This window comes from Austrofundulus limnaeus, unplaced genomic scaffold (assembly GCF_001266775.1).
Source record: "Austrofundulus limnaeus strain Quisiro unplaced genomic scaffold, Austrofundulus_limnaeus-1.0 Scaffold251, whole genome shotgun sequence".
Lineage (NCBI taxonomy): Eukaryota > Metazoa > Chordata > Actinopteri > Cyprinodontiformes > Rivulidae > Austrofundulus > Austrofundulus limnaeus.
This window is the reverse complement of record NW_013952653.1, coordinates 279,485-292,276: the sequence shown is the minus strand read 5'-3', so window position 1 is coordinate 292,276 and position 12,792 is coordinate 279,485.

Sequence of the window (12,792 nt, the reverse complement as noted above, 5' to 3'; positions counted from 1 at the left end):
CACACACACTTTTGTGGGTAATTAAATGGCATCCATCATATTTCTATTGTGTAAGATGGGTGGCTGGAAACTAACACCAGTTTGGTTGGCAAGTATGACACAGTCTCCTTTTAAGTGCTGTATTCCAATCTGTGTGCAAACACTAAGATTGTAAAGTGCCTCAGCTCAGCAGTGCAAGTAGTGTGTGATAAAGCTATTCTATCAGTCTGTGAAGCAGCAGCTGCTGCATCCGTTCTACGTCTGTGAGCTCTTTCCTTATAAACTCTCCAAAAAAGGAAAACCCTTGCAGAAGTCCATTTGGAAGAAATTGAAATCGCTCTTTGGACCAAAGAGTGGCCTGTTCCTAACAAAAATAAATAAAAAGGAAAGTAAAGTTGTTTAACTAGAGTTGGTAAGTTGCACCTACACGGTCTGATTGTATCATGCACAGGTAGTGTTTAAGAGGCTGCTGCAGAGACAGAGAGGGAGCAACCTCATGAATGTTTAATCAACTTTTTCAATGTGCAGTCAAAACAAGCATTTATATTCCTCGAGTTGATATCCAGTGCGGATGTGAGGAGGCTGATCTATGTTTAGCCATGCAAATGTGGGGATTAAAACTTCAGGCTAGGCTGCAAAGCGGGAAAGCATTTGCTGCTAAATTAGTCATTCCCAGAAAAATTTGTTTGCCAGCACACACTTACAAATGCTAAGACTAAGACCTAGTTTTATTTTTCTTTTTTTTAATTGTTTTTGCAGGTCTTTGACAGAATATAACAGTTAAAACACTTTGACAACGTTTTTAATTAATGGCAAATTTACTGACTTGCCAATTTTTTCCATTAAAAGCCACCCTGCTTAGTGAGTATTGGCCGGACGTGGCAAACATCAACTGTCCTGGAGACACTGCCCATCCACTTCACCATCGATCAGCCTGAGGCCCAAAACCTCCGAAAATGTCCATTTAGGTCTTTTTACTGATGTATTTCCCTCAACGTTGAGTCATTTGTTCCACCCCCAGACACTCTCTAATTGGATTATAAATCTTTTGTGATGATTAATCATATGACTTGCTTCAGATGTGCTAATGAGGAGCTATTTTAGCTGGATGACATCACATCAAATCACCTCTAGCAACCCCAAGCTGCAGGTTTTCACCTGCGTCTTTTAGTTACAAGGTGAATTTAATTGCCATTTTAATATTTTCCTGTGGCAACCATCAAGGAACCTTAAGACTAAACTCTCAGCCTAAAGGGATGTATAGTCGTTCTCACCCTTATGCACCCAACAGCTCATACATTTGACAGACATGATGTTTTATTTGTCACCTAAAAATATTTGTCAATGCAGACTTCAATTATTACTAAATGCTTTAAAAATTAGTGCATTTTTACAGCTTGTTGTTTAAAAGAACTGGTCAGGCTTCAAATGTGTATTTTTCTTATTAGTTAGGAAAATATTTGTCATGGCTTTAAGGTTGTTTTTTGAAATCCAGGTTGTAGACAGAACACATAAGAAACTTATGGAATCAAATATCAAGACTAACGCTATGAGCCAAACACAAGATAAGCAAGACTGGTGCAAACAGTACTTAGTGCAGAACTGATTACAACACAGAAAACTCAGAATATAAAGGGAACCCTGATGAACACAAATTACCAACACCTGGCAGTGAGACAAATGGGAACAGGTGAGAGTGTGGGGGACCAGAGCAGAAATGCACACATACACACACTGGGGAAACACTACTAGAAAGAGTCAAACAAACATGAGGAACAGAAAAAAAAATCGAAATAAACACAGATCTTTATAGTATTAAGGTAAACTCATACAAATCTCTCACAATCTTTTTTTTTAAAGACTTCAGACTGGAGTAATGTCATACATTTCTAAATGTCTCTAAACTTTCCAGTGACATCATTTTTTGTAATAAATGCATTTTTTTTGGAAAGATAACATTGATAACAAATTGCAAAAAAAATATTCACATTGATAAGATGAACAGTTGTTGAGATATTTGCATGTGAAGTAAAAGGAAGTGATGTAAAAGAGGAATGTCTGAATGTAAATAGAGCGTTGCTACAATGGCTAACAACACAGACTGTGGAGAAGATTCTGATGTTTTTTTTTTAGATATTTAAGTCACTATCAGAGAGAGATGAAGAAGAGTCAGAGTTCAAATAATATTATTTTAATAAATAAAGATAATGGAGTCCGGTTTCCTTTGATGTCACTTGCTGTTTCATTTTGGCTGAGTCAAGTTCAAAGGAAAATTTGCCAGTTATCTGGCAAAATGGATAAAATCATTTGTATTATGTCAAGTTTCCTTAGATATAAAGATTTTTTTTACTTTTTGTACTTGAAATACATGCAATTATAGCTAAACATATTTTAAAAATGAATCATAATGTGACTTTTAAGTCATCTTTAGTCATCTGCAACTGTGATGATCCCATTTTCACATGATAGAAAGTATGCCATAGCCAAAGGGGTGACCACATGCTTTAATTGCACAAGTTGTTAGCTTACCAGAAGGAGACGTCGTGTGACAGTGCATGTTGCTTTTTTAACAGACAGTAACACCGGTTTATTGGCCGAGACAATACAACAGTAATGTGGTTAAATCCTAACGCAGATTTGACCTAATTCAGCTTAATTCACAGCATGTAGAACCTTTAAAGCAAAAGTGGTGCAAAAATGTTTTGCAAGGCAAAACAGGCATAAGCAGATATGCAGAAAAAAGGTGGATAGAGAGAATGTAGTGTGAATGATGAGTAAGATAGAGACGATGGGCCTCATGCAAGAGTCGTTCGTACAAACAGATTTGTGCTTAAGTTGTGTGTACGAGTGATTTAGGGGAATTAGTCGCATTCACAAGATATTTTTCAGATATGAACAAAATTCACGTGACCTGTTTTTGGGTGCAGTCAGTCTGCTGTTATCCAGACGGATTTTCTTCACGAATAACTTCATATTGCATTAGTTTGAAGATATTCTGAGTTGAAAATAAATCTTTATAAACATGTTAACAATAGGTTATTCTGTTTAAATTGGAATTATAATTTTAAATGTATTAATGCAGTCTAACGATAAAATTTAAATTGGCTATTAATGTTGTTTTATAGCACTACAATAACAATTTCAAGATCTTGAACTACAAATCACCTTAAATGACAGTATGCACTAATTGTAATCGAAAGACATTGTTTGAAGCCATTTTCATAACAAACTCATGACCCTGCTAAAAAGGACAGATTTTCTTTTTCTGAATCTCTGAGAGCAGGACCTCAGTCTCAGAACTCATGAAGTACTTTTTTTTTTACTTTTTGGTGCCATTTTTATGAATGAACACTTCCAGGTATGTGGGGCAGGAAACGTAGACTTATATGGTGTTTTTGGGGTGGTATTTATTCTCCTCATGCACAAGCATCTGATATGCATTAATCAGTTTACACAGCTCATTTACACACTTTTCCTGAAGATAGAAGAGTTGGTTGAATCTGACGTGACATGTTCGCACGAACCCCTCATACAAACAAAATTTAGAGAAATTTAGGATAAGAATATGAACATGTCCTTGCATGAGGCCAGTGTCTCTTTGTTGAACCTCTTGTACTGCTCTTTTATAGAACAGTGGACGATTAGAATCACGTCTTTTGCTAATAAAGCTGCCCGAGGCACCACCATTTCAACTATTTTTTCACAATTTTCTATTTTTTATAGATTGGAAAGGATTGCCCAAACTGGATGAAGCCTATCAGCTGCTATAAAGACAATAAGAAGGCTGTGTATCAAGAGTGGGCCAAGACATTTTAAAGTATTGATGTTATAGTGAAAAGCTGTTGTGCTGTTGTTGTTATTGCATAGACAGATTTGGATGAGAATTTTTTTTTTCGAAAATAATAGGAATAAACAAAAACAGGCTTTTCTGCACATACTGACATGATGTATGTTTCAAGTGACATTTGCAAAAGTGTACCACTAAACTTCTGAGCGCACAGGAAGATGCTTGTGGTTAACGTCATACTTCGAAGTAAAGGCCCTTTTGAGGACATGCTGAAAAATGAATGCACCCCAGCAAAGATTCAGACTACATTTAGAGCATCCATCAGCGAGAACTTTATGATGAATGTTTTAAAAGTGGGATGGTTGTGACTCGGGGGGGATGAGTGCCTGTTGAAGCCTCCTTCGGCGAGACACCGGACCCCACTTTGCATCCGATGCATCTGACATGTCTTCGTGTTGAAGAAGAAAAATCACTGCACAGACTGGCAGACTTCAAAAGCCTGTTTAAATGTATAAATTAAAATGACATATAAAAGCACTATGACTTACAAAAACATTTTCTACGTTAGCTGGTGGTGTGAGAAATCATAAGTCTGCCTCCTTCACTTGTATCTTGTCAGCTGTCCAGAAGTTCTTAAAGCGGTGCACAGATAAACACTTAAAGAGCCTACAGGTAAAGATTGCACCTTACCTCAAAGATGGGAGTGACATTAAAAAAAAACCTCTGGAAAATATAGTTTATTAGTTCTGTCAGCCTTGTTTTCACCCATCCATCTGGCAGTCACTGGTGGACTGAAGGATGCTGGTCTGAACCTCTGAACATCCAAGCAGTTAATCAACTTTGACTGCCCTGCCTGGGCCTGGTGGCAGCAAAGTCTTTGAAGAGTAGAGTTTTGCAGCAGAGATTAATCTCACTGTACTGAAGTATCTCCTTGGCAGCTGTCGGCGTGTGCTGTCCACCCCATTGATTGGGTCTGTCTGTGTAGGCAGGGCTGCATAATTCTATTTAATGTATGAGGACCAAGGGGGTTCCAGGCCTGTCACTGTCACTGTGGGTTGATCCAACTGGCCTCACGCTAACGTGGCCTGGCAGGCCTCCCTCAGGGCAAAGTGTGGCTTTAGGGTGCACGGAGGCATACTCACTCTGTCCGTGCTGATTCATCAAAAAGGAGTGAAGAACTGTGTCTCCGGGGGATCAAAAAAACTATCTGACAGCGTGAGAGAAAGAGAGGATGAGGGAGAAAGACTACGACAGCCCAGAAAGTGAAAGAAAGACAAGACCGGGGAAAAGGAGAGATGCCTCTAAGCTGGTGAGAGGAAAAACACTAGTTATGGGATGTAACTGTTTGTTATTTTCACCTTTGAAATGATTTGAGTTTATCAGTAAAAAAAAAGTTAGGTTTTGTATTTAATATTTAAAGTTTTGTTTGTATCAGTCACAAACATCATTGGTGATAGTGGTTGTGTTCCAGGATTCAAGAATGATTAAAAAAACAAGTTGAATTTCATTATATTTCATAAAATACCAATTTAAATCATTATAGCAGTCAATTTTATAAAACTTCTATTTTTCTACATAAGGAAATGAAGCTGTTTTGATGACTATACTTGCCTTGATTTTTCCTCACAAAGGTTTTTTACGGAGCCCGTGATGAGACATGGGAGATTATTTTTCTTTTGCGTTCCCACGCAATAGTATTGCGTTACCTCGTAATCCCTTTTGCATTCCCTCACAAAAGTCGTTTATCACTGTTGTGCCTGCCGGTTTATTAACAAACTCACATGTTCACCATTAGCGAGTTAGCCTACTGCTTTAATTCAGCTCCAGAATGAATACATCACACAGACACGCATGGAAGTCTGTCATATGCCGATATTTTAACACAGTGCAGCCACGCAACATTAATGTCAATTTCACGAACTGTGGTGAGACATCCTGTTTTGGTAACTGGATATTTCAAAATAAAAGTCTGATTTAATTCAGTTCATATTCAAAACAAAACTTTGCGTGGGAACGCAAAACAATATTGCGAGGGAATGGAAACATTTGCGAGGTGACGCAAAAGTATTTGCGAGGTAACGCAAAGGTATTGCGTGTGAACACAAAATACCCCTCCCCCCCCCCCATGTCCCCTCGCGGGCTCCGTAGATTTTAACATCTTCAGTAAAAAAATAAAGAAAATATTTTTGTGTATTTATTTTATAGACTGTAAAATGGACATAAGATGTTTACAGTTTGCAATTTGATGTGTTAAATATCACAAAATTCTACGCACTGAACCTTTAAAATAAAAAAGTAAAATACAATAAAATCTGTGCTTCTTATTAAACTGTAACAACAAATCTCTTGAGTAAGATTCATCCTTCTGGGAGTCTTGAATAATATATAAGTAGTTATTGAGGTAAATGTGTCTATGTCAGATTTATGGATCAAAAGTCCAATATTGCAGGGAAACACTGCTGAAGCTGCAAAATTGCATCATATATAAAACAAATAACCAAACAATAAAACCTCACATAAAAGAAACATAGCATCATAAGTTAACAGTGTTGTTTCTGGCTGGTGAACGTTTTTGAGGATTCCTCAGCACAGCCTTTAAAGCTCATTGTGGAGTGAATGCTAATCCACCGCTCGCTTTGCTCACTAAGCTTTAATCAATGCTTTTTATTAATGGTTGACTGCTTACAATGGAAGGAGGGGAGAAAAAAAAGGGAGCTGCAAAGATATTTCCCACTCTAATCAGGTTGAAAAATGGCTATTCCAGCACTAATTGTTTTGCCTACAAATATGTCACTGTTCATTTGAAAGCTTTTTAGCCAGGCAGACGATGGTGCCACGGTGATTTTTGTCAATTTGCAAAGCAACAGTTCATGGTGGGGATTCAATGGCTGCCTCACGGTGACCATAACAACACTGACAGCTAAATGGTGTAATATTTTAAGACTTATAGTACATGTATTTTTTTCCCCCTTATCAAAAAGTATTTCTAAATACAGTAAATAACCTTTGGGACCTTTGGATGATCGGGCTTGGATCTGACATTCATGTGTGCAATATGAGCTAATTAAATTGCAAATACTAACAAAGTGAGATTAATAATTACCAACAGAGATTCCTTACTAATCACCTCATGGCTCAACTGGAACTTTGACAGAGAAGCTTAGCAGCACAATACATGCTGAATAAAAATGTGACGACAAATAGTTTAACTAAATTGTCTTGTTTTTATAAAATACAAGTGAAAATGTGCAGGCCTTTCTTTGGGGTGTTGGCATGTTTATATTTACATGAAAACCCTCCAGGTCCTGATGTTTCTTCTTCAGTCTAAATCAATGCACAGTGTTATAATTTAGTGTGTACTGTTGTTTGTTAGAAACTCGTGATTTAACCTTAAAGTGTTAAAGTGTTTTATGTCACTATGTATGTGTGTGACTGATCATTATTAACTTAATTTCTGTTTGATCAACTTGCTTTGTTTTGTAAATGTTCTTTCTTCTGCTTCCCCATCTCACCTGGTCCTGATTGTTAATCAGCACACCTGTTCTACATCTAGTATCTCCCCACTATGTCTTTTAATTTTATGTTCTTTGTTAGATTTTCTGTTTATCTCTGTTATATAATCTCGTTCCCCCTTTGATGTTTTCTTGATTTGTTAGTAAAAGTCTTGTTTTCTTACCGTACCTCCTTTCTGCTTTCAAATATTTTGTTTCTTCTACACCTTACCTTTATGGATATCAGTCCAGCCAGCGAGTACCTTCCCTTTCATCCAATGACAGCGACCTTTTGTGCTAATTAGAACAAATTACCACAATAAAATTGTCATTTAATTAGCTTACAAACATAACATTTATATTTGTGTCTGGCTGTTTAACACTTTGGAGGACTACAATGTTAATATGTTTTGAGATTTTGTACTAAGCTTTTATCACAACTTGTTTACTCCAATGCACTTTATGGTGGGGCGAGTCAGTCGTCACTGACTGCACTTCAGCTGGTTTAGAACGCTGCCGCTTGCCTTTAACTGGTACCAAAAAAATGTGATTACATCACCCCTGCGTTACAATCATTATATTGGCTCCCAGTTTGTTTCTGAATTACTTTTAAAGTTCTTCTGTTTGTTTTTAAATGTCTTCATGGTCTCCCCCCAAAGACCAGTCTGACCAGCTCCAACCTTACCTCTTGTGCCCTCAGGTCAGCAGATCACTTTCTGTTCAGAATCAAACCAGAGGCTGAGAGTTGATCAAGCATGTTCAGTCGCTGCCCCTAAACTGTAGAATGAGCTGCCTTTTTAGATCAGACAGACCAACTCACTTCCTAGTTATCTCCACCAAGGGCGAGGTAAGGTTTTCGGTTGTGTATGTCTGTCTGTCGTTCTGTCTGTGGACAACATTACTCAAAAACTTGTGGACAGATTGTCATGACATTTTTAAACATGTGGATACTGGGCCAAGGAACACACCTTTAAATTTTGGTGATGTTCCGGATCACGATGTGGATACAGGATATTTTTTCTCTTTTAACACTGAGATCGGCAAAGCTGTGATGCTTTCACAGGGCTTCTGTAAAAAACAGTGAGCTAGATTGGACAGCACGGACTTCAAACTTTATAAAAGTAATGTTAAAACCACATTTAATGATGAATAATTTTTGCCATAATATGCGCATTTTTACACATTTGGTGCGCATTTGGAGAACGTTTTGTGACCAGGAAGTGCGTGACTGCACCATGAATTTTTTTTCCCATTTCCTCAAACACACCACATTTCCGAAAGAACCAATCAAAACAGTTTCTCTCTACTAGGCTTGTAAACAGAGAGCTGCAGGGCCTCAAAGTTTGAAGACAGGGGGAGCCAAAAAGCACTTTACAAAGAGAGTCAAACCATTACAAACTCATACAAGGGGATAAAACAGACATTTTACACGGTGAAATGTGACTGATGAAAACTTAGGAGCTTAATCCCACACCAGTTTGATGATGAATAATGTCGGGTGACGAGTCTGACTTTTTTTTTTCACATTGGACTCCACCGGGAAGAAATTGTGTGCATACTGTCTGCTTAAATGTTTGCTACGTCAGAACTTATTCAGCAAATGTGTTTCCATCTCTGCTTTTGCGCATTAACTCTCCGAGTGCTTCTAGTTTCAATTATTTTTCTCCTTGGCTTTTGACTCAGTTTGAGCTGTTGGTTTAAATTGTTTTACTTTTACTTTTTTATGATATTGTTGGTTCATTTTAGTTTATTGTTTTTATGTTTGCTTTTGTGTTTTTATTAGTGTACAGCACTTTGGCCAACGGTGTTGTTTTTAAAGTGCTTTTTAAATAAAGTTGTGTTGTATTGTATTAATCATGTTAACATGTTTAAAAAAATATACAGAGTTTGCAAAAATCTAATATATTTACCTTCTATTCCTTCTTCATTAACTGGAGGACAGTTTTTAATCCAAGCTACTGCTGCTGTCACTGACTGTTGGTAAACAGAGTGAATAAGAATAACTCCTGGACAACAGAACACAAAAATTGATCCACAAATTTGTCTTTTAAAAAACACAGAGTCAATCAGTTTGAAGAAAGGAAAACATAATAGATAAGTAGACCTTTCAGCATCTACAAAGGAAGAAAATGTCAAAAGATTCTGGGATTGTGGAGGAATTTTTAGCGTAAAGGCCAAACACGTGACCTTTAAACCCTCAGGCCCGGTACAAGAAACCTTCCTGCCAATATACGATCAGGAAAACCATGTGAGCTGGCGAGTCTAAAAGTACAAAAAATTATTTTAGTCAACTTCCAGATGAAATGGTTTGTAAGCAGAGATGTGGAAACACCTTAATTTTGCAGACATTTAGCCAAAGAATATTTATCTTCAAAAACAGCAGGTTTATTTCTTTGATTAAATGAGACGGAGAGAGGAGTAAAAGAAGCCATTTTTGTAAAGAAAGACCGTCCATCATTAAACAGAGGTGGAGGCCTCCGTTTTCAGTTGTCCCCCTCCTACAGTGCTGCTATTGCCAGTATCACTCCACCCCCTGTTAACAATAGGTGTTAATTAGGTGTCAACGATATCCATGTGATGTATCAGTCACATGGAGGCAGTGCTTAAAAGCCTGAATTTTGCCTGAAACTCTCAGACTGAAGAAGTCTCTTGGAGGAGAGACGAAACGTTTCATTAGAGAAGAACCCATCCAGAGGACCTATACAATTTTTTTCTTTTTCATTAAATGAGTCATTTTCTTAAAGAAAGCAATCTAATATAACTAAAAAAAAACATTTAGATAAGCTTTTATCCCTTTTGTTGTTGTTTTTGATGTGCTGCTGGCATTAAATAATTATGATTTCCTACAAGAAAAGAGCTGTTTTTTCCCGTAATAAAGGCAGAAATTAATTTAAGAAACAATTATAAGCCCGGATGCATTTCTGGAGAACTTCCCAAGTCTCTGGAAATGGATTTTGTAATCAATTTTCTCACTGAAAACCATAAATGTGTAAGACCGACTTTTTCACTCCGAGTTTGGAAGTACTTTTATTTCAGTGTCACACGGCGTGAAAGCCAATGATTGTTAGTGCTCCTCTGCCCAGTGCTTGTTTCATTAGTTTGAAGTAGTATTCAGCATAACAGGATAATTATTTATTCATTAAAGAGGCAAATGAGCACAGTGGCCTATAATCCAGTTGCAGCAGTCCTGAGCTTAAATTCACATTCAGATCATTTATTTGGTGCAATTCTTTCTCTCCCCTAAACTCAATACACATAGCATTGTATCGCACAGGCCCGTGTTGTTTTACATTTTATTAATAGCAACATCAGAGTACTAAATGTACAGAGGACGAATCAGTGAGAATCGCATTTACATTGCTTGCAAATACAGAGCTTAGTAGTACAAGAGTAACCAAATCAAAGTCACCTGGAAATTGAAACATTTACCAATAACTACAAAAGGAAGAGATGTGGTTCATAAGACACAAAACAAAAGTTATACGACGTTTAGCCGTCACAGAGACAGACTGGAGTCCCTTTTTTCAGAGGTGTGATGTGTGTGTGTGGGCATGTGTGTGTGTGTGTGTTTGTATATATTATAGTCATAGGTCTTATACAAAAGTCAACAGAGGTACTCATTGATATATTAAACACAAATATAAAAAGTTTCAGAGTCACAAAGTACAAACTCTTCATTTTTATGGCGACAACACGACTTCTAATCATTTTTTTTCTCCAGAGGAATGAAATGTAGTTCTAAGTTTGAGTGAACAGACCACGTGTACTCCAATGTGAAAAGTTTTCCCCAATCCAAAAAAAATCTACTTATTTTCTTAAATCCAGATTTTTAAACTTAGTTATGATTATGTGTTGTTTGTTTTGTTTTTTTAGATCTTCTGCTTGTAACTCCTATGGGATGAGGAGCCATAAATCCTCATTGACTCTATCGAACCTGTTCCACAGCGTTCCTTAATGTGGCACTCATTTCAGGTCTACCTTTAGTGCTAGAGGCCTCCTTCTTATGAAACCACAGCAGATTTGGGTCATGTTCTTATTCACCATCTAGCAGGAAGGATTCTGAGAAAATAGAGGATGTTGCAAAGAAAATGTCTCATGTCTGTTTTTGACTCTGTGGATTAGCACTGACAGTGTTTTGGCTCTTCTGAATAGAAAAGTAAAAACATGACCCAAGAGCAGAGTCAGAGCCCTCTGCTGTAATTACAGTATAAGCGCACAGTATGTGATTTCTTTTTTTTCTTGAAAAGATGAGTGAGGAGCTACAGATTTCTGATAGCTAAGAAATTGATTCAGTAGGATTCATTGTCAAACCCAATATTTTCCTCCTCTTGTTAAGTTTTACCTGACTGCACATCCTATTGTTTTTTTATACACATTTAAACCAGCACCTTGTCTCTATCCGTGTCATGGGCGATGTGCTTCTTGGCTAACAGGACGCCAACAGAATATAATGAAGGGAAGTCGATTCATTGATGTCATTCATGAAAGTGCTTCAAACAATGTGTTGGGGGGAGGGGGAGAGATATTCAGCCAACATCTAATTCAAACAACACAAATGTCAATAAGTTCCATTCCGTACATCCGACATGCAAACAGGAATCACAGGACTTGTAAATATTCTTTGTGTTTTGTGTTCACAAAAAAAGCCTCCTGATTTAGAGCTTCTTTGTGCCAAGGGGAGGCAGAGGGGTTTCAGAGGCAGCTGGTGAGACAGAAACGAGAACTACAACATAATCATTTGTTGTGAAAAAGTAACAGGCTCAACTGCATCCAGATGATGTGTCTTAAATCAGATTCGACCAGCCAAACAGAACTGTTTTACTCCCTCTTTGCTTCAAATACAAACTGAAGAACATGTATAGATGTGGTGTATGCTGATGTGTCAAAACGTTCTGTCTTTGCTGTGCATGTTCATTGTAATCTTTTCCAAATCCAAATGATTTTATTTCAGCCAGCAGCCGTCTGCCAATATAAACTCTGTTTCCAAGCTAACCGAAGTAAAACCTCTGAAAATATGTTTTATTGTTCAAGATATCTAATTCTGTTATCCACAGAATCTGAAATCATTCATGGAGGTTTGTAAGAAAAAAAGATAGGGGTCATACTGACATTTCACATTTATCACATGTTGTGTGGTAACACAAAAAATGTCTCAGTTGCAAGTACTTTTTTTTTGATGAAACAGTTCACAGCAGTTCAGATAACAAATGTAGTCACAAATGGTCTAACAATCATCAGAAGGCCTTTATCGGCTTAAGAGACAAATTGAGTTCAGTTTAACACAACTTGAAAGAAAAAAAAAGAAAAGAAAAACAATGTTTTGTAGATTTGGCCATCACACAGTAAGTCCACAGTTGGCATTTTGTCCAGAACGATGGTGAAAACAGCCCGTCCAGGAAAGTCGACCATCAGACAACTACTTATAAATAAATCTACAGCTGGAAAACCTTATTTAAAATACATGATAAAAGGTAATGTGAAATCACAAACTACTTGTGGAAGCTGAGAAAAGCCAGACCTGCTACTGTCCTGATG